Below are 22,394 nucleotides of genomic sequence, written 5' to 3' on the forward strand. Positions count from 1 at the left end.
TAGGGATCTGTTGCTTTCTTCGTCAACACTACAAAGGCCTTCTGCCAAGCCGAGTTAAAAGAACGGTGGGTCGTAATAAAGTTTCTGTAGTGTAGTGGTCATCACGTTCGCCTAACACGCGAAAGGTCCTCGGTTCGAAACCGAGCAGAAACAGAGTTTCTCTTTTGTGGGTAAACATGAACTGTTTGCAAAGTCAGGGGAGGGATTTAGTTATCTTTTCCTTTATTCGTTTTACAGCAAGCGATCACCAGGAGATTGCTGGCTGTGTACTTTTGCAAGTTTCCATAGTGTAGTGGTTATCACGTTCGCCTCACACGCGAAAGGTCCCCAGTTCGAAACTGGGTGGAAACAGGTACTGGCTTTTTCCAAATTTGCTTAAGCCAGGCTCTGCTGCAATCTTAGTCAACACTACAAAGGCCTCTTCTGCCAAGTAGTGTTAAAAGAAGAGAGGCTCCCCGTCAGGTTTCTGTAGTGGTCATCACGTTTGCTTTACACGCGAAAGGTCCTCGGTTCCAAACTGAGCGGAAACAGCTTTTTGCCTAGGACGTAAAACATTAATTGTTTGCATCGTCAGACGAGAGATTTAGTAATCTTTTCCTTTATAGGTTTTTCAACAAGCGATCACCACGAGATTGCTGGCTGTCTTCTTTGCACAAGTTTCTGTAGTGTAATGGTTATCACGTTCACCTCACACACAAAAGGTCCCCAGTTTTAAACTGTTTTGAAACAGCTGTTGGCTTTTTCAAAAATTGTTTAAGTAGGGATCTACTGCTTTCTTCGTAAACACTACAAATGCCTTCTGCCAAGTGGATTTACCGAGCAGAAACAGAGTTTCTCTTTTGTGGGAAAACATGAAATGTTTGCAAAGTCAGGTGAGGTGTTTAATTATCTTTTCCTTAGTTTGCTCTTCCACAAGCGATCACCAGGAGATTGCTGGCAGTCGATTCTGCGAAGGATTCCATAGTGTAGTGGTTGTCACGTTTGCCGCATGCGAAAGGTCCCCAGTTCGAAACTTGGTGGTAACAGCTGGTGGCTTTTTCCAAAATTGCTTAAGTAGGGATCTGTTGCTTTCTTCGTCAACACTACAAAGGCCTTCTGCCAAGCCGAGTTAAAAGAACGGTGGATCGTAATAAAGTTTCTGTAGTGTAGTGGTCATCACGTTCGCCTAACACGCGAAAGGTCCTCGGTTCGAAACCGAGCAGAAACAGAGTTTCTCTTTTGTGGGTAAACATGAACTGTTTGCAAAGTCAGGGGAGGGATTTAGTTATCTTTTCCTTTATTCGTTTTACAGCAAGCGATCACCAGGAGATTGCTGGCTGTGTACTTTTGCAAGTTTCCATAGTGTAGTGGTTATCACGTTCGCCTCACACGCGAAAGGTCCCCAGTTCGAAACTGGGTGGAAACAGGTACTGGCTTTTTCCAAATTTGCTTAAGCCAGGCTCTGCTGCATTCTTAGTCAACACTACAAAGGCCTCTTCTGCCAAGTAGTGTTAAAAGAAGAGAGGCTCCCCGTCAGGTTTCTGTAGTGGTCCTCACGTTCGCTTTACACACGAAAGGTCCTCTGTTTCAAACTGAGCGGAAACAGCTTTTTGCCTTGGACGTAAAACATTAATTGTTTGCATCGTCAGACGAGAGATTTAGTAATCTTTTCCTTTATAGGTTTTTCAACAAGCGATCACCACAAGATTGCTGGCTGTCTTCTCTGCACAAGTTTCTGTAGTGTAATGGTTATCACATTCACCTCACATACGAAAGGTCCCCAGTTTAAAACTGTGCTGATACAGCTGTTGGCTTTTTCCAAAATTGTTTAAGTGGGGATCTACTGCTTTCTTCGTAAACAATACAATTGCCTTCTGCCAAGTGGATTTACCGAACAGAGACAGTGTTTCTCTTTTGTGGGAAAACATGAAATGTTTGCAAAGTCAGGTGAGGTGTTTAATTATCTTTTCCTTAGTTCGCTCTTCTACAAGCGATCACCAGGAGATTGCTGGCAGTCATCTCTGCACGGGATTCCATAGTGTAGTGGTTGTCACGTTCGCCTCATGCGAAAGGTCCCCAGTTCGAAACTGGGTGGCAACAGCTGGTGGGTTTTTCCAAAATTGCTTAAATAGGGATCTGTTGCTTTCTTCGTCAACACTACAAAGGCCTTCTGCCAAGCCGAGTTAAAAGAACGGTGGGTCGTAATAAAGTTTCTGTAGTGTAGTGGTCATCACGTTCGCCTAACACGCGAAAGGTCCTCGGTTCGAAACCGAGCAGAAACAGAGTTTCTCTTTTGTGGGTAAACATGAACTGTTTGCAAAGTCAGGGGAGGGATTTAGTTATCTTTTCCTTTATTCGTTTTACAGCAAGCGATCACCAGGAGATTGCTGGCTGTGTACTTTTGCAAGTTTCCATAGTGTAGTGGTTATCACGTTCGCCTCACACGCGAAAGGTCCCCAGTTCGAAACTGGGTGGAAACAGGTACTGGCTTTTTCCAAATTTGCTTAAGCCAGGCTCTGCTGCAATCTTAGTCAACACTACAAAGGCCTCTTCTGCCAAGTAGTGTTAAAAGAAGAGAGGCTCCCCGTCAGGTTTCTGTAGTGGTCATCACGTTTGCTTTACACGCGAAAGGTCCTCGGTTCCAAACTGAGCGGAAACAGCTTTTTGCCTAGGACGTAAAACATTAATTGTTTGCATCGTCAGACGAGAGATTTAGTAATCTTTTCCTTTATAGGTTTTTCAACAAGCGATCACCACGAGATTGCTGGCTGTCTTCTTTGCACAAGTTTCTGTAGTGTAATGGTTATCACGTTCACCTCACACACAAAAGGTCCCCAGTTTTAAACTGTTTTGAAACAGCTGTTGGCTTTTTCAAAAATTGTTTAAGTAGGGATCTACTGCTTTCTTCGTAAACACTACAAATGCCTTCTGCCAAGTGGATTTACCGAGCAGAAACAGAGTTTCTCTTTTGTGGGAAAACATGAAATGTTTGCAAAGTCAGGTGAGGTGTTTAATTATCTTTTCCTTAGTTTGCTCTTCCACAAGCGATCACCAGGAGATTGCTGGCAGTCGATTCTGCGAAGGATTCCATAGTGTAGTGGTTGTCACGTTTGCCGCATGCGAAAGGTCCCCAGTTCGAAACTTGGTGGTAACAGCTGGTGGCTTTTTCCAAAATTGCTTAAGTAGGGATCTGTTGCTTTCTTCGTCAACACTACAAAGGCCTTCTGCCAAGCCGAGTTAAAAGAACGGTGGATCGTAATAAAGTTTCTGTAGTGTAGTGGTCATCACGTTCGCCTAACACGCGAAAGGTCCTCGGTTCGAAACCGAGCAGAAACAGAGTTTCTCTTTTGTGGGTAAACATGAACTGTTTGCAAAGTCAGGGGAGGGATTTAGTTATCTTTTCCTTTATTCGTTTTACAGCAAGCGATCACCAGGAGATTGCTGGCTGTGTACTTTTGCAAGTTTCCATAGTGTAGTGGTTATCACGTTCGCCTCACACGCGAAAGGTCCCCAGTTCGAAACTGGGTGGAAACAGGTACTGGCTTTTTCCAAATTTGCTTAAGCCAGGCTCTGCTGCATTCTTAGTCAACACTACAAAGGCCTCTTCTGCCAAGTAGTGTTAAAAGAAGAGAGGCTCCCCGTCAGGTTTCTGTAGTGGTCCTCACGTTCGCTTTACACACGAAAGGTCCTCTGTTTCAAACTGAGCGGAAACAGCTTTTTGCCTTGGACGTAAAACATTAATTGTTTGCATCGTCAGACGAGAGATTTAGTAATCTTTTCCTTTATAGGTTTTTCAACAAGCGATCACCACAAGATTGCTGGCTGTCTTCTCTGCACAAGTTTCTGTAGTGTAATGGTTATCACATTCACCTCACATACGAAAGGTCCCCAGTTTAAAACTGTGCTGATACAGCTGTTGGCTTTTTCCAAAATTGTTTAAGTGGGGATCTACTGCTTTCTTCGTAAACAATACAATTGCCTTCTGCCAAGTGGATTTACCGAACAGAGACAGTGTTTCTCTTTTGTGGGAAAACATGAAATGTTTGCAAAGTCAGGTGAGGTGTTTAATTATCTTTTCCTTAGTTCGCTCTTCTACAAGCGATCACCAGGAGATTGCTGGCAGTCATCTCTGCACGGGATTCCATAGTGTAGTGGTTGTCACGTTCGCCTCATGCGAAAGGTCCCCAGTTCGAAACTGGGTGGCAACAGCTGGTGGGTTTTTCCAAAATTGCTTAAATAGGGATCTGTTGCTTTCTTCGTCAACACTACAAAGGCCTTCTGCCAAGCCGAGTTAAAAGAACGGTGGGTCGTAATAAAGTTTCTGTAGTGTAGTGGTCATCACGTTCGCCTAACACGCGAAAGGTCCTCGGTTCGAAACCGAGCAGAAACAGAGTTTCTCTTTTGTGGGTAAACATGAACTGTTTGCAAAGTCAGGGGAGGGATTTAGTTATCTTTTCCTTTATTCGTTTTACAGCAAGCGATCACCAGGAGATTGCTGGCTGTGTACTTTTGCAAGTTTCCATAGTGTAGTGGTTATCACGTTCGCCTCAGACGCGAAAGGTCCCCAGTTCGAAACTGGGTGGAAACAGGTACTGGCTTTTTCCAAATTTGCTTAAGCCAGGCTCTGCTGCAATCTTAGTCAACACTACAAAGGCCTCTTCTGCCAAGTAGTGTTAAAAGAAGAGAGGCTCCCCGTCAGGTTTCTGTAGTGGTCATCACGTTTGCTTTACACGCGAAAGGTCCTCGGTTCCAAACTGAGCGGAAACAGCTTTTTGCCTAGGACGTAAAACATTAATTGTTTGCATCGTCAGACGAGAGATTTAGTAATCTTTTCCTTTATAGGTTTTTCAACAAGCGATCACCACGAGATTGCTGGCTGTCTTCTTTGCACAAGTTTCTGTAGTGTAATGGTTATCACGTTCACCTCACACACAAAAGGTCCCCAGTTTTAAACTGTTTTGAAACAGCTGTTGGCTTTTTCAAAAATTGTTTAAGTAGGGATCTACTGCTTTCTTCGTAAACACTACAAATGCCTTCTGCCAAGTGGATTTACCGAGCAGAAACAGAGTTTCTCTTTTGTGGGAAAACATGAAATGTTTGCAAAGTCAGGTGAGGTGTTTAATTATCTTTTCCTTAGTTTGCTCTTCCACAAGCGATCACCAGGAGATTGCTGGCAGTCGATTCTGCGAAGGATTCCATAGTGTAGTGGTTGTCACGTTTGCCGCATGCGAAAGGTCCCCAGTTCGAAACTTGGTGGTAACAGCTGGTGGCTTTTTCCAAAATTGCTTAAGTAGGGATCTGTTGCTTTCTTCGTCAACACTACAAAGGCCTTCTGCCAAGCCGAGTTAAAAGAACGGTGGATCGTAATAAAGTTTCTGTAGTGTAGTGGTCATCACGTTCGCCTAACACGCGAAAGGTCCTCGGTTCGAAACCGAGCTGAAACAGTGTTTCTCCTTCGTGGGTAAACATGAACTGTTTGCAAAGTCAGGGGAGGGATTTAGTTATCTTTCCTTTATTCGTTTTACAGCAAGCGATAACCAGGAGATTGCTGGCTGTGTACTTTTTGCAAGTTTCCATAGTGTAGTGGTTATCACGTTCGCCTTACACGCGAAAGGTCCCCAGTTCGAAACTGGGTGGAAACAGCTACTGGCTTTTTCCAAATTTGCTTAAGCCAGGCTCTGCTGCATTCTTAGTCAACACTACAAAGGCCTCTTCTGCCAAGTAGTGTTAAAAGAAGAGAGGCTCCCCGTCAGGTTTCTGTAGTGGTCCTCACGTTCGCTTTACACACGAAAGGTCCTCTGTTTCAAACTGAGCGGAAACAGCTTTTTGCCTTGGACGTAAAACATTAATTGTTTGCATCGTCAGACGAGAGATTTAGTAATCTTTTCCTTTATAGGTTTTTCAACAAGCGATCACCACAAGATTGCTGGCTGTCTTCTCTGCACAAGTTTCTGTAGTGTAATGGTTATCACATTCACCTCACATACGAAAGGTCCCCAGTTTAAAACTGTGCTGATACAACTGTTGGCTTTTTCCAAAATTGTTTAAGTGGGGATCTACTGCTTTCTTCGTAAACAATACAATTGCCTTCTGCCAAGTGGATTTACCGAACAGAGACAGTGTTTCTCTTTTGTGGGAAAACATGAAATGTTTGCAAAGTCAGATGAGGTGTTTAATTATCTTTTCCTTAGTTCGCTCTTCTACAAGCGATCACCAGGAGATTGCTGGCAGTCATCTCTGCACGGGATTCCATAGTGTAGTGGTTGTCACGTTCGCCTCATGCGAAAGGTCCCCAGTTCGAAACTGGGTGGCAACAGCTGGTGGCTTTTTCCAAAATTGCTTAAATAGGGATCTGTTGCTTTCTTCGTCAACACTACAAAGGCCTTCTGCCAAGCCGAGTTAAAAGAACGGTGGGTCGTGATAAAGTTTCTGTAGTGTAGTGGTCATCACGTTCGCCTAACACGCGAAAGGTCCTCGGTTCGAAACCGAGCAGAAACAGAGTTTCTCTTTTGTGGGTAAACATGAACTGTTTGCAAAGTCAGGGGAGGGATTTGGTTATCTTTTCCTTTATTCGTTTTACAGCAAGCGATCACCAGGAGATTGCTGGCGGTCTACTTTTGCAAGTTTCCATAGTGTAGTGGTTATCACGTTCGCCTCACACGCGAAAGGTCCCCAGTTCGAAACTGGGTGGAAACAGGTACTGGCTTTTTCCAAATTTGCTTAAGCCAGGCTCTGCTGCATTCTTAGTCAACACTACAAAGGCCTCTTCTGCCAAGTAGTGTTAAAAGAAGAGAGGCTCCCCGTCAGGTTTCTGTAGTGGTCCTCACGTTCGCTTTACACACGAAAGGTCCTCTGTTTCAAACTGAGCGGAAACAGCTTTTTGCCTTGGACGTAAAACATTAATTGTTTGCATCGTCAGACAAGAGATTTAGTAATCTTTTCCTTTATAGGTTTTTCAACAAGCGATCACCACAAGATTGCTGGCTGTCTTCTCTGCACAAGTTTCTGTAGTGTAATGGTTATCACATTCACCTCACATACGAAAGGTCCCCAGTTTAAAACTGTGCTGATACAGCTGTTGGCTTTTTCCAAAATTGTTTAAGTGGGGATCTACTGCTTTCTTCGTAAACAATACAATTGCCTTCTGCCAAGTGGATTTACCGAACAGAGACAGTGTTTCTCTTTTGTGGGAAAACATGAAATGTTTGCAAAGTCAGGTGAGGTGTTTAATTATCTTTTCCTTAGTTCGCTCTTCTACAAGCGATCACCAGGAGATTGCTGGCAGTCATCTCTGCACGGGATTCCATAGTGTAGTGGTTGTCACGTTCGCCTCATGCGAAAGGTCCCCAGTTCGAAACTGGGTGGCAACAGCTGGTGGCTTTTTCCAAAATTGCTTAAATAGGGATCTGTTGCTTTCTTCGTCAACACTACAAAGGCCTTCTGCAAAGCCGAGTTAAAAGAACGGTGGATCGTAATAAAGTTTCTGTAGTGTAGTGGTCATCACGTTCGCCTAACACACGAAAGGTCCTCGGTTCGAAACCGAGCAGAAACAGTGTTTCTCCTTCGTGGGTAAACATGAACTGTTTGCAAAGTCAGGGGAGGGATTTAGTTATCTTTCCCGCCTTCGTTTTACAGCAAGCGATGACCAGGAGATTGCTGGCTGTGTACTTTTTGCAAGTTTCCATAGTGTAGTGGTTATCACGTTCGCCTTACACGCGAAAGGTCCCCAGTTCGAAACTGGGTGGAAACAGCTACTGGCTTTTTCCAAATTTGCTTAAGCCAGGCTCTGCTGCATTCTTAGTCAACACTACAAAGGCCTCTTCTGCCAAGTAGTGTTAAAAGAAGAGAGGCTCCCCGTCAGGTTTCTGTAGTGGTCCTCACGTTCGCTTTACACACGAAAGGTCCTCTGTTTCAAACTGAGCGGAAACAGCTTTTTGCCTTGGACGTAAAACATTAATTGTTTGCATCGTCAGACGAGAGATTTAGTAATCTTTTCCTTTATAGGTTTTTCAACAAGCGATCACCACAAGATTGCTGGCTGTCTTCTCTGCACAAGTTTCTGTAGTGTAATGGTTATCACATTCACCTCACATACGAAAGGTCCCCAGTTTAAAACTGTGCTGATACAGCTGTTGGCTTTTTCCAAAATTGTTTAAGTGGGGATCTACTGCTTTCTTCGTAAACAATACAATTGCCTTCTGCCAAGTGGATTTACCGAACAGAGACAGTGTTTCTCTTTTGTGGGAAAACATGAAATGTTTGCAAAGTCAGGTGAGGTGTTTAATTATCTTTTCCTTAGTTCGCTCTTCTACAAGCGATCACCAGGAGATTGCTGGCAGTCATCTCTGCACGGGATTCCATAGTGTAGTGGTTGTCACGTTCGCCTCATGCGAAAGGTCCCCAGTTCGAAACTGGGTGGCAACAGCTGGTGGCTTTTTCCAAAATTGCTTAAGTAGGGATCTGTTGCTTTCTTCGTCAACACTACAAAGGCCTTCTGCCAAGCCGAGTTAAAAGAACGGTGGATCGTAATAAAGTTTCTGTAGTGTAGTGGTCATCACGTTCGCCTAACACGCGAAAGGTCCTCGGTTTGAAACCGAGCAGAAACAGTGTTTCTCCTTCGTGGGTAAACATGAACTGTTTGCAAAGTCAGGGGAGGGATTTAGTTATCTTTCCTTTATTCGTTTTACAGCAAGCGATGACCAGGAGATTGCTGGCTGTGCACTTTTTGCAAGTTTCCATAGTGTAGTGGTTATCACGTTCGCCTTACACGCGAAAGGTCCCCAGTTCGAAACTGGGTGGAAACAGCTACTGGCTTTTTCCAAATTTGCTTAAGCCAGGCTCTGCTGCATTCTTAGTCAACACTACAAAGGCCTCTTCTGCCAAGTAGTGTTAAAAGAAGAGAGGCTCCCCGTCAGGTTTCTGTAGTGGTCCTCACGTTCGCTTTACACACGAAAGGTCCTCTGTTTCAAACTGAGCGGAAACAGCTTTTTGCCTTGGACGTAAAACATTAATTGTTTGCATCGTCAGACGAGAGATTTAGTAATCTTTTCCTTTATAGGTTTTTCAACAAGCGATCACCACAAGATTGCTGGCTGTCTTCTCTGCACAAGTTTCTGTAGTGTAATGGTTATCACATTCACCTCACATACGAAAGGTCCCCAGTTTAAAACTGTGCTGATACAGCTGTTGGCTTTTTCCAAAATTGTTTAAGTGGGGATCTACTGCTTTCTTCGTAAACAATACAATTGCCTTCTGCCAAGTGGATTTACCGAACAGAGACAGTGTTTCTCTTTTGTGGGAAAACATGAAATGTGTGCAAAGTCAGGTGAGGTGTTTAATTATCTTTTCCTTAGTTCGCTCTTCTACAAGCGATCACCAGGAGATTGCTGGCAGTCATCTCTGCACGGGATTCCATAGTGTAGTGGTTGTCACGTTCGCCTCATGCGAAAGGTCCCCAGTTCGAAACTGGGTGGCAACAGCTGGTGGCTTTTTCCAAAATTGCTTAAATAGGGATCTGTTGCTTTCTTCGTCAACACTACAAAGGCCTTCTGCCAAGCCGAGTTAAAAGAACGGTGGGTCGTCATAAAGTTTCTGTAGTGTAGTGGTCATCACGTTCGCCTAACACGCGAAAGGTCCTCGGTTCGAAACCGAGCAGAAACAGAGTTTCTCTTTTGTGGGTAAACATGAACTGTTTGCAAAGTCAGGGGAGGGATTTAGTTATCTTTTCCTTTATTCGTTTTACAGCAAGCGATCACCAGGAGATTGCTGGCTGTGTACTTTTGCAAGTTTCCATAGTGTAGTGGTTATCACGTTCGCCTCACACGCGAAAGGTCCCCAGTTCGAAACTGGGTGGAAACAGGTACTGGCTTTTTCCAAATTTGCTTAAGCCAGGCTCTGCTGCAATCTTAGTCAATACTACAAAGGCCTCTTCTGCCAAGTAGTGTTAAAAGAAGAGAGGCTCCCCGTCAGGTTTCTGTAGTGGTCATCACGTTTGCTTTACACGCGAAAGGTCCTCGGTTCCAAACTGAGCGGAAACAGCTTTTTGCCTAGGACGTAAAACATTAATTGTTTGCATCGTCAGACGAGAGATTTAGTAATCTTTTCCTTTATAGGTTTTTCAACAAGCGATCATCACGAGATTGCTGGCTGTCTTCTTTGCACAAGTTTCTGTAGTGTAATGGTTATCACGTTCACCTCACACACAAAAGGTCCCCAGTTTTAAACTGTTTTGAAACAGCTGTTGGCTTTTTCCAAAATTGTTTAAGTAGGGATCTGTTGCTTTCTTCGTCAACACTACAAAGGCCTTCTGCCAAGCCGAGTTAAAAGAACGGTGGATCGTAATAAAGTTTCTGTAGTGTAGTGGTCATCACGTTCGCCTAACACGCGAAAGGTCCTCGGTTCGAAACCGAGCAGAAACAGTGTTTCTCCTTCGTGGGTAAACATGAACTGTTTGCAAAGTCAGGGGAGGGATTTAGTTATCTTTCCTTTATTCGTTTTACAGCAAGCGATGACCAGGAGATTGCTGGCTGTGTACTTTTTGCAAGTTTCCATAGTGTAGTGGTTATCACGTTCGCCTTACACGCGAAAGGTCCCCAGTTCGAAACTGGGTGGAAACAGCTACTGGCTTTTTCCAAATTTGCTTAAGCCAGGCTCTGCTGCATTCTTAGTCAACACTACAAAGGCCTCTTCTGCCAAGTAGTGTTAAAAGAAGAGAGGCTCCCCGTCAGGTTTCTGTAGTGGTCCTCACGTTCGCTTTACACACGAAAGGTCCTCTGTTTCAAACTGAGCGGAAACAGCTTTTTGCCTTGGACGTAAAACATTAATTGTTTGCATCGTCAGACGAGAGATTTAGTAATCTTTTCCTTTATAGGTTTTTCAACAAGCGATCATCACAAGATTGCTGGCTGTCTTCTCTGCACAAGTTTCTGTAGTGTAATGGTTATCACATTCACCTCACATACGAAAGGTCCCCAGTTTAAAACTGTGCTGATACAGCTGTTGGCTTTTTCCAAAATTGTTTAAGTGGGGATCTACTGCTTTCTTCGTAAACAATACAATTGCCTTCTGCCAAGTGGATTTACCGAACAGAGACAGTGTTTCTCTTTTGTGGGAAAACATGAAATGTTTGCAAAGTCAGGTGAGGTGTTTAATTATCTTTTCCTTAGTTCGCTCTTCTACAAGCGATCACCAGGAGATTGCTGGCAGTCATCTCTGCACGGGATTCCATAGTGTAGTGGTTGTCACGTTCGCCTCATGCGAAAGGTCCCCAGTTCGAAACTGGGTGGCAACAGCTGGTGGCTTTTTCCAAAATTGCTTAAATAGGGATCTGTTGCTTTCTTCGTCAACACTACAAAGGCCTTCTGCCAAGCCGAGTTAAAAGAACGGTGGGTCGTAATAAAGTTTCTGTAGTGTAGTGGTCATCACGTTCGCCTAACACGCGAAAGGTCCTCGGTTCGAAACCGAGCAGAAACAGAGTTTCTCTTTTGTGGGTAAACATGAACTGTTTGCAAAGTCAGGGGAGGGATTTAGTTATCTTTTCCTTTATTCGTTTTACAGCAAGCAATCACCAGGAGATTGCTGGCTGTGTACTTTTGCAAGTTTCCATAGTGTAGTGGTTATCACGTTCTCCTCACACGCGAAAGGTCCCCAGTTCGAAACTGGGTGGAAACAGGTACTGGCTTTTTCCAAATTTGCTTAAGCCAGGCTCTGCTGCATTCTTAGTCAACACTACAAAGGCCTCTTCTGCCAAGTAGTGTTAAAAGAAGAGAGGCTCCCCGTCAGGTTTCTGTAGTGGTCATCACGTTTGCTTTACACGCGAAAGGTCCTCGGTTCCAAACTGAGCGGAAACAGCTTTTTGCCTAGGACGTAAAACATTAATTGTTTGCATCGTCAGACGAGAGATTTAGTAATCTTTTCCTTTATAGGTTTTTCAACAAGCGATCACCACGAGATTGCTGGCTGTCTTCTTTGCACAAGTTTCTGTAGTGTAATGGTTATCACGTTCACCTCACACACAAAAGGTCCCCAGTTTTAAACTGTTTTGAAACAGCTGTTGGCTTTTTCAAAAATTGTTTAAGTAGGGATCTACTGCTTTCTTCGTAAACACTACAAATGCCCTCTGCCAAGTGGATTTACCGAGCAGAAACAGAGTTTCTCTTTTGTGGGAAAACATGAAATGTTTGCAAAGTCAGGTGAGGTGTTTAATTATCTTTTCCTTAGTTTGCTCTTCCACAAGCGATCACCAGGAGATTGCTGGCAGTCGATTCTGCGAAGGATTCCATAGTGTAGTGGTTGTCACGTTTGCCGCATGCGAAAGGTCCCCAGTTCGAAACTTGGTGGTAACAGCTGGTGGCTTTTTCCAAAATTGCTTAAGTAGGGATCTGTTGCTTTCTTCGTCAACACTACAAAGGCCTTCTGCCAAGCCGAGTTAAAAGAACGGTGGATCGTAATAAAGTTTCTGTAGTGTAGTGGTCATCACGTTCGCCTAACACGCGAAAGGTCCTCGGTTCGAAACCGAGCCGAAACAGTGTTTCTCCTTCGTGGGTAAACATGAACTGTTTGCAAAGTCAGGGGAGGGATTTAGTTATCTTTCCTTTATTCGTTTTACAGCAAGCGATAACCAGGAGATTGCTGGCTGTGTACTTTTTGCAAGTTTCCATAGTGTAGTGGTTATCACGTTCGCCTTACACGCGAAAGGTCCCCAGTTCGAAACTGGGTGGAAACAGCTACTGGCTTTTTCCAAATTTGCTTAAGCCAGGCTCTGCTGCATTCTTAGTCAACACTACAAAGGCCTCTTCTGCCAAGTAGTGTTAAAAGAAGAGAGGCTCCCCGTCAGGTTTCTGTAGTGGTCCTCACGTTCGCTTTACACACGAAAGGTCCTCTGTTTCAAACTGAGCGGAAACAGCTTTTTGCCTTGGACGTAAAACATTAATTGTTTGCATCGTCAGACGAGAGATTTAGTAATCTTTTCCTTTATAGGTTTTTCAACAAGCGATCACCACAAGATTGCTGGCTGTCTTCTCTGCACAAGTTTCTGTAGTGTAATGGTTATCACATTCACCTCACATACGAAAGGTCCCCAGTTTAAAACTGTGCTGATACAACTGTTGGCTTTTTCCAAAATTGTTTAAGTGGGGATCTACTGCTTTCTTCGTAAACAATACAATTGCCTTCTGCCAAGTGGATTTACCGAACAGAGACAGTGTTTCTCTTTTGTGGGAAAACATGAAATGTTTGCAAAGTCAGATGAGGTGTTTAATTATCTTTTCCTTAGTTCGCTCTTCTACAAGCGATCACCAGGAGATTGCTGGCAGTCATCTCTGCACGGGATTCCATAGTGTAGTGGTTGTCACGTTCGCCTCATGCGAAAGGTCCCCAGTTCGAAACTGGGTGGCAACAGCTGGTGGCTTTTTCCAAAATTGCTTAAATAGGGATCTGTTGCTTTCTTCGTCAACACTACAAAGGCCTTCTGCCAAGCCGAGTTAAAAGAACGGTGGGTCGTGATAAAGTTTCTGTAGTGTAGTGGTCATCACGTTCGCCTAACACGCGAAAGGTCCTCGGTTCGAAACCGAGCAGAAACAGAGTTTCTCTTTTGTGGGTAAACATGAACTGTTTGCAAAGTCAGGGGAGGGATTTGGTTATCTTTTCCTTTATTCGTTTTACAGCAAGCGATCACCAGGAGATTGCTGGCGGTCTACTTTTGCAAGTTTCCATAGTGTAGTGGTTATCACGTTCGCCTCACACGCGAAAGGTCCCCAGTTCGAAACTGGGTGGAAACAGGTACTGGCTTTTTCCAAATTTGCTTAAGCCAGGCTCTGCTGCATTCTTAGTCAACACTACAAAGGCCTCTTCTGCCAAGTAGTGTTAAAAGAAGAGAGGCTCCCCGTCAGGTTTCTGTAGTGGTCCTCACGTTCGCTTTACACACGAAAGGTCCTCTGTTTCAAACTGAGCGGAAACAGCTTTTTGCCTTGGACGTAAAACATTAATTGTTTGCATCGTCAGACAAGAGATTTAGTAATCTTTTCCTTTATAGGTTTTTCAACAAGCGATCACCACAAGATTGCTGGCTGTCTTCTCTGCACAAGTTTCTGTAGTGTAATGGTTATCACATTCACCTCACATACGAAAGGTCCCCAGTTTAAAACTGTGCTGATACAGCTGTTGGCTTTTTCCAAAATTGTTTAAGTGGGGATCTACTGCTTTCTTCGTAAACAATACAATTGCCTTCTGCCAAGTGGATTTACCGAACAGAGACAGTGTTTCTCTTTTGTGGGAAAACATGAAATGTTTGCAAAGTCAGGTGAGGTGTTTAATTATCTTTTCCTTAGTTCGCTCTTCTACAAGCGATCACCAGGAGATTGCTGGCAGTCATCTCTGCACGGGATTCCATAGTGTAGTGGTTGTCACGTTCGCCTCATGCGAAAGGTCCCCAGTTCGAAACTGGGTGGCAACAGCTGGTGGCTTTTTCCAAAATTGCTTAAATAGGGATCTGTTGCTTTCTTCGTCAACACTACAAAGGCCTTCTGCAAAGCCGAGTTAAAAGAACGGTGGATCGTAATAAAGTTTCTGTAGTGTAGTGGTCATCACGTTCGCCTAACACACGAAAGGTCCTCGGTTCGAAACCGAGCAGAAACAGTGTTTCTCCTTCGTGGGTAAACATGAACTGTTTGCAAAGTCAGGGGAGGGATTTAGTTATCTTTCCCGCCTTCGTTTTACAGCAAGCGATGACCAGGAGATTGCTGGCTGTGTACTTTTTGCAAGTTTCCATAGTGTAGTGGTTATCACGTTCGCCTTACACGCGAAAGGTCCCCAGTTCGAAACTGGGTGGAAACAGCTACTGGCTTTTTCCAAATTTGCTTAAGCCAGGCTCTGCTGCATTCTTAGTCAACACTACAAAGGCCTCTTCTGCCAAGTAGTGTTAAAAGAAGAGAGGCTCCCCGTCAGGTTTCTGTAGTGGTCCTCACGTTCGCTTTACACACGAAAGGTCCTCTGTTTCAAACTGAGCGGAAACAGCTTTTTGCCTTGGACGTAAAACATTAATTGTTTGCATCGTCAGACGAGAGATTTAGTAATCTTTTCCTTTATAGGTTTTTCAACAAGCGATCACCACAAGATTGCTGGCTGTCTTCTCTGCACAAGTTTCTGTAGTGTAATGGTTATCACATTCACCTCACATACGAAAGGTCCCCAGTTTAAAACTGTGCTGATACAGCTGTTGGCTTTTTCCAAAATTGTTTAAGTGGGGATCTACTGCTTTCTTCGTAAACAATACAATTGCCTTCTGCCAAGTGGATTTACCGAACAGAGACAGTGTTTCTCTTTTGTGGGAAAACATGAAATGTTTGCAAAGTCAGGTGAGGTGTTTAATTATCTTTTCCTTAGTTCGCTCTTCTACAAGCGATCACCAGGAGATTGCTGGCAGTCATCTCTGCACGGGATTCCATAGTGTAGTGGTTGTCACGTTCGCCTCATGCGAAAGGTCCCCAGTTCGAAACTGGGTGGCAACAGCTGGTGGCTTTTTCCAAAATTGCTTAAGTAGGGATCTGTTGCTTTCTTCGTCAACACTACAAAGGCCTTCTGCCAAGCCGAGTTAAAAGAACGGTGGATCGTAATAAAGTTTCTGTAGTGTAGTGGTCATCACGTTCGCCTAACACGCGAAAGGTCCTCGGTTTGAAACCGAGCAGAAACAGTGTTTCTCCTTCGTGGGTAAACATGAACTGTTTGCAAAGTCAGGGGAGGGATTTAGTTATCTTTCCTTTATTCGTTTTACAGCAAGCGATGACCAGGAGATTGCTGGCTGTGCACTTTTTGCAAGTTTCCATAGTGTAGTGGTTATCACGTTCGCCTTACACGCGAAAGGTCCCCAGTTCGAAACTGGGTGGAAACAGCTACTGGCTTTTTCCAAATTTGCTTAAGCCAGGCTCTGCTGCATTCTTAGTCAACACTACAAAGGCCTCTTCTGCCAAGTAGTGTTAAAAGAAGAGAGGCTCCCCGTCAGGTTTCTGTAGTGGTCCTCACGTTCGCTTTACACACGAAAGGTCCTCTGTTTCAAACTGAGCGGAAACAGCTTTTTGCCTTGGACGTAAAACATTAATTGTTTGCATCGTCAGACGAGAGATTTAGTAATCTTTTCCTTTATAGGTTTTTCAACAAGCGATCACCACAAGATTGCTGGCTGTCTTCTCTGCACAAGTTTCTGTAGTGTAATGGTTATCACATTCACCTCACATACGAAAGGTCCCCAGTTTAAAACTGTGCTGATACAGCTGTTGGCTTTTTCCAAAATTGTTTAAGTGGGGATCTACTGCTTTCTTCGTAAACAATACAATTGCCTTCTGCCAAGTGGATTTACCGAACAGAGACAGTGTTTCTCTTTTGTGGGAAAACATGAAATGTTTGCAAAGTCAGGTGAGGTGTTTAATTATCTTTTCCTTAGTTCGCTCTTCTACAAGCGATCACCAGGAGATTGCTGGCAGTCATCTCTGCACGGGATTCCATAGTGTAGTGGTTGTCACGTTCGCCTCATGTGAAAGGTCCCCAGTTCGAAACTGGGTGGCAACAGCTGGTGGCTTTTTCCAAAATTGCTTAAATAGGGATCTGTTGCTTTCTTCGTCAACACTACAAAGGCCTTCTGCCAAGCCGAGTTAAAAGAACGGTGGGTCGTAATAAAGTTTCTGTAGTGTAGTGGTCATCACGTTCGCCTAACACGCGAAAGGTCCTCGGTTCGAAACCGAGCAGAAACAGAGTTTCTCTTTTGTGGGTAAACATGAACTGTTTGCAAAGTCAGGGGAGGGATTTAGTTATCTTTTCCTTTATTCGTTTTACAGCAAGCAATCACCAGGAGATTGCTGGCTGTGTACTTTTGCAAGTTTCCATAGTGTAGTGGTTATCACGTTCGCCTCACACGCGAAAGGTCCCCAGTTCGAAACTGGGTGGAAACAGGTACTGGCTTTTTCCAAATTTGCTTAAGCCAGGCTCTGCTGCATTCTTAGTCAACACTACAAAGGCCTCTTCTGCCAAGTAGTGTTAAAAGAAGAGAGGCTCCCCGTCAGGTTTCTGTAGTGGTCATCACGTTTGCTTTACACGCGAAAGGTCCTCGGTTCCAAACTGAGCGGAAACAGCTTTTTGCCTAGGACGTAAAACATTAATTGTTTGCATCGTCAGACGAGAGATTTAGTAATCTTTTCCTTTATAGGTTTTTCAACAAGCGATCACCACGAGATTGCTGGCTGTCTTCTTTGCACAAGTTTCTGTAGTGTAATGGTTATCACGTTCACCTCACACACAAAAGGTCCCCAGTTTTAAACTGTTTTGAAACAGCTGTTGGCTTTTTCAAAAATTGTTTAAGTAGGGATCTACTGCTTTCTTCGTAAACACTACAAATGCCTTCTGCCAAGTGGATTTACCGAGCAGAAACAGAGTTTCTCTTTTGTGGGAAAACATGAAATGTTTGCAAAGTCAGGTGAGGTGTTTAATTATCTTTTCCTTAGTTTGCTCTTCCACAAGCGATCACCAGGAGATTGCTGGCAGTCGATTCTGCGAAGGATTCCATAGTGTAGTGGTTGTCACGTTTGCCGAATGCGAAAGGTCCCCAGTTCGAAACTTGGTGGTAACAGCTGGTGGCTTTTTCCAAAATTGCTTAAGTAGGGATCTGTTGCTTTCTTCGTCAACACTACAAAGGCCTTCTGCCAAGCCGAGTTAAAAGAACGGTGGATCGTAATAAAGTTTCTGTAGTGTAGTGGTCATCACGTTCGCCTAACACGCGAAAGGTCCTCGGTTCGAAACCGAGCAGAAACAGTGTTTTTCCTTCGTGGGTAAACATGAACTGTTTGCAAAGTCAGGGGAGGGATTTAGTTATCTTTCCTTTATTCGTTTTACAGCAAGCGATGACCAGGAGATTGCTGGCTGTGTACCTTTTGCAAGTTTCCATAGTGTAGTGGTTATCACGTTCGCCTTACACGCGAAAGGTCCCCAGTTCGAAACTGGGTGGAAGCAGCTACTGGCTTTTTCCAAATTTGCTTAAGCCAGGCTCTGCTGCATTCTTAGTCAACACTACAAAGGCCTCTTCTGCCAAGTAGTGTTAAAAGAAGAGAGGCTCCCCGTCAGGTTTCTGTAGTGGTCCTCACGTTCGCTTTACACACGAAAGGTCCTCTGTTTCAAACTGAGCGGAAACAGCTTTTTGCCTTGGACGTAAAACATTAATTGTTTGCATCGTCAGACGAGAGATTTAGTAATCTTTTCCTTTATAGGTTTTTCAACAAGCGATCACCACAAGATTGCTGGCTGTCTTCTCTGCACAAGTTTCTGTAGTGTAATGGTTATCACATTCACCTCACATACGAAAGGTCCCCAGTTTAAAACTGTGCTGATACAGCTGTTGGCTTTTTCCAAAATTGTTTAAGTGGGGATCTACTGCTTTCTTCGTAAACAATACAATTGCCTTCTGCCAAGTGGATTTACCGAACAGAGACAGTGTTTCTCTTTTGTGGGAAAACATGAAATGTTTGCAAAGTCAGGTGAGGTGTTTAATTATCTTTTCCTTAGTTCGCTCTTCTACAAGCGATCACCAGGAGATTGCTGGCAGTCATCTCTGCACGGGATTCCATAGTGTAGTGGTTGTCACGTTCGCCTCATGCGAAAGGTCCCCAGTTCGAAACTGGGTGGCAACAGCTGGCGGCTTTTTCCAAAATTGCTTAAATAGGGATCTGTTGCTTTCTTCGTCAACACTACAAAGGCCTTCTGCCAAGCCGAGTTAAAAGAACGGTGGGTCGTAATAAAGTTTCTGTAGTGTAGTGGTCATCAAGTTCGACTAACACGCGAAAGGTCCTCGGTTCGAAACCGAGCAGAAACAGAGTTTCTCTTTTGTGGGTAAACATGAACTGTTTGCAAAGTCAGGGGAGGGATTTGGTTATCTTTTCCTTTATTCGTTTTACAGCAAGCGATCACCAGGAGATTGCTGGCTGTGTACTTTTGCAAGTTTCCATATTGTAGTGGTTATCACGTTCGCCTCACACGCGAAAGGTCCCCAGTTCGAAACTGGGTGGAAACAGGTACTGGCTTTTTCCAAATTTGCTTAAGCCAGGCTCTGCTGCATTCTTAGTCAACACTACAAAGGCCTCTTCTGCCAAGTAGTGTTAAAAGAAGAGAGGCTCCCCGTCAGGTTTCTGTAGTGGTCCTCACGTTCGCTTTACACACGAAAGGTCCTCTGTTTCAAACTGAGCGGAAACAGCTTTTTGCCTTGGACGTAAAACATTAATTGTTTGCATCGTCAGACGAGAGATTTAGTAATCTTTTCCTTTATAGGTTTTTCAACAAGCGATCACCACAAGATTGCTGGCTGTCTTCTCTGCACAAGTTTCTGTAGTGTAATGGTTATCACATTCACCTCACATACGAAAGGTCCCCAGTTTAAAACTGTGCTGATACAGCTGTTGGCTTTTTCCAAAATTGTTTAAGTGGGGATCTACTGCTTTCTTCGTAAACAATACAATTGCCTTCTGCCAAGTGGATTTACCGAACAGAGACAGTGTTTCTCTTTTGTGGGAAAACATGAAATGTTTGCAAAGTCAGGTGAGGTGTTTAATTATCTTTTCCTTAGTTCGCTCTTCTACAAGCGATCACCAGGAGATTGCTGGCAGTCATCTCTGCACGGGATTCCATAGTGTAGTGGTTGTCACGTTCGCCTCATGCGAAAGGTCCCCAGTTCGAAACTGGGTGGCAACAGCTGGTGGCTTTTTCCAAAATTGCTTAAATAGGGATCTGTTGCTTTCTTCGTCAACACTACAAAGGCCTTCTGCCAAGCCGAGTTAAAAGAACGGTGGGTCGTCATAAAGTTTCTGTAGTGTAGTGGTCATCACGTTCGCCTAACACGCGAAAGGTCCTCGGTTCGAAACCGAGCAGAAACAGAGTTTCTCTTTTGTGGGTAAACATGAACTGTTTGCAAAGTCAGGGGAGGGATTTAGTTATCTTTTCCTTTATTCGTTTTACAGCAAGCGATCACCAGGAGATTGCTGGCTGTGTACTTTTGCAAGTTTCCATAGTGTAGTGGTTATCACGTTCGCCTCACACGCGAAAGGTCCCCAGTTCGAAACTGGGTGGAAACAGGTACTGGCTTTTTCCAAATTTGCTTAAGCCAGGCTCTGCTGCAATCTTAGTCAATACTACAAAGGCCTCTTCTGCCAAGTAGTGTTAAAAGAAGAGAGGCTCCCCGTCAGGTTTCTGTAGTGGTCATCACGTTTGCTTTACACGCGAAAGGTCCTCGGTTCCAAACTGAGCGGAAACAGCTTTTTGCCTAGGACGTAAAACATTAATTGTTTGCATCGTCAGACGAGAGATTTAGTAATCTTTTCCTTTATAGGTTTTTCAACAAGCGATCATCACGAGATTGCTGGCTGTCTTCTTTGCACAAGTTTCTGTAGTGTAATGGTTATCACGTTCACCTCACACACAAAAGGTCCCCAGTTTTAAACTGTTTTGAAACAGCTGTTGGCTTTTTCCAAAATTGTTTAAGTAGGGATCTGTTGCTTTCTTCGTCAACACTACAAAGGCCTTCTGCCAAGCCGAGTTAAAAGAACGGTGGATCGTAATAAAGTTTCTGTAGTGTAGTGGTCATCACGTTCGCCTAACACGCGAAAGGTCCTCGGTTCGAAACCGAGCAGAAACAGTGTTTCTCCTTCGTGGGTAAACATGAACTGTTTGCAAAGTCAGGGGAGGGATTTAGTTATCTTTCCTTTATTCGTTTTACAGCAAGCGATGACCAGGAGATTGCTGGCTGTGTACTTTTTGCAAGTTTCCATAGTGTAGTGGTTATCACGTTCGCCTTACACGCGAAAGGTCCCCAGTTCGAAACTGGGTGGAAACAGCTACTGGCTTTTTCCAAATTTGCTTAAGCCAGGCTCTGCTGCATTCTTAGTCAACACTACAAAGGCCTCTTCTGCCAAGTAGTGTTAAAAGAAGAGAGGCTCCCCGTCAGGTTTCTGTAGTGGTCCTCACGTTCGCTTTACACACGAAAGGTCCTCTGTTTCAAACTGAGCGGAAACAGCTTTTTGCCTTGGACGTAAAACATTAATTGTTTGCATCGTCAGACGAGAGATTTAGTAATCTTTTCCTTTATAGGTTTTTCAACAAGCGATCATCACAAGATTGCTGGCTGTCTTCTCTGCACAAGTTTCTGTAGTGTAATGGTTATCACATTCACCTCACATACGAAAGGTCCCCAGTTTAAAACTGTGCTGATACAGCTGTTGGCTTTTTCCAAAATTGTTTAAGTGGGGATCTACTGCTTTCTTCGTAAACAATACAATTGCCTTCTGCCAAGTGGATTTACCGAACAGAGACAGTGTTTCTCTTTTGTGGGAAAACATGAAATGTTTGCAAAGTCAGGTGAGGTGTTTAATTATCTTTTCCTTAGTTCGCTCTTCTACAAGCGATCACCAGGAGATTGCTGGCAGTCATCTCTGCACGGGATTCCATAGTGTAGTGGTTGTCACGTTCGCCTCATGCGAAAGGTCCCCAGTTCGAAACTGGGTGGCAACAGCTGGTGGCTTTTTCCAAAATTGCTTAAATAGGGATCTGTTGCTTTCTTCGTCAACACTACAAAGGCCTTCTGCCAAGCCGAGTTAAAAGAACGGTGGGTCGTAATAAAGTTTCTGTAGTGTAGTGGTCATCACGTTCGCCTAACACGCGAAAGGTCCTCGGTTCGAAACCGAGCAGAAACAGAGTTTCTCTTTTGTGGGTAAACATGAACTGTTTGCAAAGTCAGGGGAGGGATTTAGTTATCTTTTCCTTTATTCGTTTTACAGCAAGCAATCACCAGGAGATTGCTGGCTGTGTACTTTTGCAAGTTTCCATAGTGTAGTGGTTATCACGTTCTCCTCACACGCGAAAGGTCCCCAGTTCGAAACTGGGTGGAAACAGGTACTGGCTTTTTCCAAATTTGCTTAAGCCAGGCTCTGCTGCATTCTTAGTCAACACTACAAAGGCCTCTTCTGCCAAGTAGTGTTAAAAGAAGAGAGGCTCCCCGTCAGGTTTCTGTAGTGGTCATCACGTTTGCTTTACACGCGAAAGGTCCTCGGTTCCAAACTGAGCGGAAACAGCTTTTTGCCTAGGACGTAAAACATTAATTGTTTGCATCGTCAGACGAGAGATTTAGTAATCTTTTCCTTTATAGGTTTTTCAACAAGCGATCACCACGAGATTGCTGGCTGTCTTCTTTGCACAAGTTTCTGTAGTGTAATGGTTATCACGTTCACCTCACACACAAAAGGTCCCCAGTTTTAAACTGTTTTGAAACAGCTGTTGGCTTTTTCAAAAATTGTTTAAGTAGGGATCTACTGCTTTCTTCGTAAACACTACAAATGCCCTCTGCCAAGTGGATTTACCGAGCAGAAACAGAGTTTCTCTTTTGTGGGAAAACA

The 22,394-nt window shown here is 44.0% G+C and overlaps 1 protein-coding gene and 37 non-coding genes across 38 annotated transcripts in view; all 38 read left to right on the forward strand.

Moving 5' to 3' along the window:
* ldb2b (LIM domain binding 2b) overlaps positions 1-22,394 on the forward strand; it is a 158,018-nt gene that overhangs the window by 60,270 nt on the left and 75,354 nt on the right. The window lies entirely within an intron of this gene.
* Positions 81-153, forward strand: trnav-aac (transfer RNA valine (anticodon AAC)). Its single transcript has one exon. It is a non-coding gene; the product is annotated as a tRNA-Val (tRNA).
* trnav-cac (transfer RNA valine (anticodon CAC)) lies at positions 279-351 on the forward strand. The gene has a single exon. It is a non-coding gene; the product is annotated as a tRNA-Val (tRNA).
* On the forward strand, positions 1,135-1,207 carry trnav-aac (transfer RNA valine (anticodon AAC)). Its single transcript has one exon. It is a non-coding gene; the product is annotated as a tRNA-Val (tRNA).
* Positions 1,333-1,405, forward strand: trnav-cac (transfer RNA valine (anticodon CAC)). The gene has a single exon. It is a non-coding gene; the product is annotated as a tRNA-Val (tRNA).
* On the forward strand, positions 2,189-2,261 carry trnav-aac (transfer RNA valine (anticodon AAC)). The gene has a single exon. It is a non-coding gene; the product is annotated as a tRNA-Val (tRNA).
* On the forward strand, positions 2,387-2,459 carry trnav-cac (transfer RNA valine (anticodon CAC)). Its single transcript has one exon. It is a non-coding gene; the product is annotated as a tRNA-Val (tRNA).
* On the forward strand, positions 3,243-3,315 carry trnav-aac (transfer RNA valine (anticodon AAC)). Its single transcript has one exon. It is a non-coding gene; the product is annotated as a tRNA-Val (tRNA).
* Positions 3,441-3,513, forward strand: trnav-cac (transfer RNA valine (anticodon CAC)). Its single transcript has one exon. It is a non-coding gene; the product is annotated as a tRNA-Val (tRNA).
* On the forward strand, positions 4,297-4,369 carry trnav-aac (transfer RNA valine (anticodon AAC)). The gene has a single exon. It is a non-coding gene; the product is annotated as a tRNA-Val (tRNA).
* Positions 4,495-4,567, forward strand: trnal-cag (transfer RNA leucine (anticodon CAG)). The gene has a single exon. It is a non-coding gene; the product is annotated as a tRNA-Leu (tRNA).
* Positions 5,351-5,423, forward strand: trnav-aac (transfer RNA valine (anticodon AAC)). The gene has a single exon. It is a non-coding gene; the product is annotated as a tRNA-Val (tRNA).
* On the forward strand, positions 5,549-5,621 carry trnav-uac (transfer RNA valine (anticodon UAC)). Its single transcript has one exon. It is a non-coding gene; the product is annotated as a tRNA-Val (tRNA).
* On the forward strand, positions 6,405-6,477 carry trnav-aac (transfer RNA valine (anticodon AAC)). The gene has a single exon. It is a non-coding gene; the product is annotated as a tRNA-Val (tRNA).
* Positions 6,603-6,675, forward strand: trnav-cac (transfer RNA valine (anticodon CAC)). The gene has a single exon. It is a non-coding gene; the product is annotated as a tRNA-Val (tRNA).
* On the forward strand, positions 7,657-7,729 carry trnav-uac (transfer RNA valine (anticodon UAC)). Its single transcript has one exon. It is a non-coding gene; the product is annotated as a tRNA-Val (tRNA).
* trnav-aac (transfer RNA valine (anticodon AAC)) lies at positions 8,513-8,585 on the forward strand. Its single transcript has one exon. It is a non-coding gene; the product is annotated as a tRNA-Val (tRNA).
* On the forward strand, positions 8,711-8,783 carry trnav-uac (transfer RNA valine (anticodon UAC)). Its single transcript has one exon. It is a non-coding gene; the product is annotated as a tRNA-Val (tRNA).
* Positions 9,567-9,639, forward strand: trnav-aac (transfer RNA valine (anticodon AAC)). Its single transcript has one exon. It is a non-coding gene; the product is annotated as a tRNA-Val (tRNA).
* Positions 9,765-9,837, forward strand: trnav-cac (transfer RNA valine (anticodon CAC)). The gene has a single exon. It is a non-coding gene; the product is annotated as a tRNA-Val (tRNA).
* Positions 10,325-10,397, forward strand: trnav-aac (transfer RNA valine (anticodon AAC)). Its single transcript has one exon. It is a non-coding gene; the product is annotated as a tRNA-Val (tRNA).
* On the forward strand, positions 10,523-10,595 carry trnav-uac (transfer RNA valine (anticodon UAC)). The gene has a single exon. It is a non-coding gene; the product is annotated as a tRNA-Val (tRNA).
* On the forward strand, positions 11,379-11,451 carry trnav-aac (transfer RNA valine (anticodon AAC)). The gene has a single exon. It is a non-coding gene; the product is annotated as a tRNA-Val (tRNA).
* trnav-uac (transfer RNA valine (anticodon UAC)) lies at positions 12,631-12,703 on the forward strand. Its single transcript has one exon. It is a non-coding gene; the product is annotated as a tRNA-Val (tRNA).
* trnav-aac (transfer RNA valine (anticodon AAC)) lies at positions 13,487-13,559 on the forward strand. The gene has a single exon. It is a non-coding gene; the product is annotated as a tRNA-Val (tRNA).
* trnav-cac (transfer RNA valine (anticodon CAC)) lies at positions 13,685-13,757 on the forward strand. The gene has a single exon. It is a non-coding gene; the product is annotated as a tRNA-Val (tRNA).
* trnav-uac (transfer RNA valine (anticodon UAC)) lies at positions 14,739-14,811 on the forward strand. The gene has a single exon. It is a non-coding gene; the product is annotated as a tRNA-Val (tRNA).
* trnav-aac (transfer RNA valine (anticodon AAC)) lies at positions 15,595-15,667 on the forward strand. The gene has a single exon. It is a non-coding gene; the product is annotated as a tRNA-Val (tRNA).
* On the forward strand, positions 15,793-15,865 carry trnav-uac (transfer RNA valine (anticodon UAC)). Its single transcript has one exon. It is a non-coding gene; the product is annotated as a tRNA-Val (tRNA).
* On the forward strand, positions 16,649-16,721 carry trnav-aac (transfer RNA valine (anticodon AAC)). Its single transcript has one exon. It is a non-coding gene; the product is annotated as a tRNA-Val (tRNA).
* trnav-cac (transfer RNA valine (anticodon CAC)) lies at positions 16,847-16,919 on the forward strand. Its single transcript has one exon. It is a non-coding gene; the product is annotated as a tRNA-Val (tRNA).
* trnav-aac (transfer RNA valine (anticodon AAC)) lies at positions 17,703-17,775 on the forward strand. Its single transcript has one exon. It is a non-coding gene; the product is annotated as a tRNA-Val (tRNA).
* Positions 17,901-17,973, forward strand: trnav-uac (transfer RNA valine (anticodon UAC)). The gene has a single exon. It is a non-coding gene; the product is annotated as a tRNA-Val (tRNA).
* trnav-aac (transfer RNA valine (anticodon AAC)) lies at positions 19,811-19,883 on the forward strand. The gene has a single exon. It is a non-coding gene; the product is annotated as a tRNA-Val (tRNA).
* trnav-cac (transfer RNA valine (anticodon CAC)) lies at positions 20,009-20,081 on the forward strand. The gene has a single exon. It is a non-coding gene; the product is annotated as a tRNA-Val (tRNA).
* Positions 20,569-20,641, forward strand: trnav-aac (transfer RNA valine (anticodon AAC)). Its single transcript has one exon. It is a non-coding gene; the product is annotated as a tRNA-Val (tRNA).
* On the forward strand, positions 20,767-20,839 carry trnav-uac (transfer RNA valine (anticodon UAC)). Its single transcript has one exon. It is a non-coding gene; the product is annotated as a tRNA-Val (tRNA).
* On the forward strand, positions 21,623-21,695 carry trnav-aac (transfer RNA valine (anticodon AAC)). The gene has a single exon. It is a non-coding gene; the product is annotated as a tRNA-Val (tRNA).

This window comes from Garra rufa, chromosome 6, assembly GCF_049309525.1.
Source record: "Garra rufa chromosome 6, GarRuf1.0, whole genome shotgun sequence".
NCBI classification, from domain to species: domain Eukaryota; kingdom Metazoa; phylum Chordata; class Actinopteri; order Cypriniformes; family Cyprinidae; genus Garra; species Garra rufa.